The 1,716-nt window shown below is 46.5% G+C and overlaps 1 pseudogene; it reads right to left on the bottom strand.

The window, feature by feature from the left end:
- Positions 1-294: 294 nt before the first annotated feature.
- On the bottom strand, positions 295-1,418 carry LOC100683440 (annotated as a pseudogene).
- Positions 1,419-1,716: the final 298 nt, after the last annotated feature.

The raw sequence follows: 1,716 nt of genomic DNA on the forward strand, positions 1-1,716 counted from the left end.
CGGGGGTCCTGGGATTGAGTCCTGCATAAGGCTCCCCGTAGGGAGCTTGCTTCTCCCTCTGCCTATGTCTCTGCCTCTCTCTCTGTGTCTCTCATGAATAAATAAAAATCTTTATTTTTTTTTTTAAAGGGAGATGATCAAATGAATGCCAAAATGTGCTAAGTTTTCTTTTTTTCGGGGGGGGGGGGAGGTGTTCTTTGACGAGGTAGAGTATACTTTATTGATACATGACAAGATTAAGGGTCCCCAAGCTCCTCTCCTTCTTCAGAGGGTCTGATATGGAAACTGTGGAGGTCAGGAGATTCTCAGTGTGCTGGGGATGAGCTGGGGCAAGGACTCTCCAGCAGCCGAGGACTGCTTCCTCTTACTGGGCCTGGTGGCCCAAGGGGCTTTTACTCCTTGGAGGCCACTTTGAACCATAAGGTCCACTACCCAGTTACTATAGCCAAAATCATTGTCATACCAGGTAATCAGTTTGACAAAGTAGTCACTAAGTAATACCAGCCCCAACATCAAAGGTGGAAGAGTAGGTGTCACTGTTTAAGTCACAGGAGACAACATCATCCTCAGTGTAGCCGAGGATGCCCTTAAGGGGGCCCTCCGATGCTTGCCTCACCACTTTCTTGATGTCATTATACTTGGTAGCTTTCTCTAGGCAGCAGGTGAGATCTGCGACTGATGTTGTTGGACATGGAGACATGGAAGGCCATGGCAATGAGCTTCCCATTTAGCTCAGGGATGACCTTGCCTACAGCCTTGGCAATGCCAGAAGCAGCAGGGATAAGGTTCTGGGCAACCCCTCAGCTGTCACATCACAGCTTACCAGAGGGGTCATCCACAGTCTTCTGGGTGGCAGTGATGGCATAGACTGGGGTTATGAGTCCTTCCATGATGCTGAAGTTGTCATAGATGACCTTTGGCCAGAGGGGCCAAGTGGCTGGTGGTGCAGGAGGCATTGCTGACTATCATGAGGGAGTTGTCCTACCTCTCATGGTTTATACCCATCACAAACATGGGTGCAGAGTAGAAGGGCAGAGATGATGACCCTCTTGGCCCCACCCTTCAAGTGAGCTTCAGCATTCTCCACGGTGGTAAAGACCCCAATAGACTCTACAACATACTCAGCAACAGCATCACCCCATCTGATGTTGGTGGAAGCTTGCTCCTGGAAGATGGAGATGGCTTTCTGTCCTGTTCTCAACCTTGATGGTGTTCTGGAATTTGTTGTGGGTGGAACCATACTGGAACATGTAGACCATGCAGTTGAGGTCAATGAAGGGGTCACTCATGGTGATAGTATCCACTTTGCTGGAGTTATAAGCAGCCTGGGTCCGTAGGTGTCTAATATGGCCAAATCCCATTTATTCCAAACTTCACCATTGTGTCCGGGATGCGGCTGGCACTGCACCAGAAGATGCAGCTATCTGTCAAATGGGAAAGAGCAGAGAGCCATGTGCTAAATTTTTATAAACAGCTTCATACTGTCTTCACTGCTGGAGCAGAACTGGGTTCCTAAGTGTTTCATTCTCCACAGAGACAAGTTTGTGATTAGAGACTACAACCTAAACAATCACAAATCATTTCTATTATGAGCACAACAGGAAAAACCTTACAGATTATAAGGCATTCTATATATATAAAAAGATCTACTGTTTTGTGTTATTACCTTTTCTTATTATAACTGATTTGTACATTTACTTAGAGTTCAAATTTTAC

Source organism: Canis lupus, chromosome 14, assembly GCF_011100685.1.
Source record: "Canis lupus familiaris isolate Mischka breed German Shepherd chromosome 14, alternate assembly UU_Cfam_GSD_1.0, whole genome shotgun sequence".
NCBI lineage: Eukaryota > Metazoa > Chordata > Mammalia > Carnivora > Canidae > Canis > Canis lupus.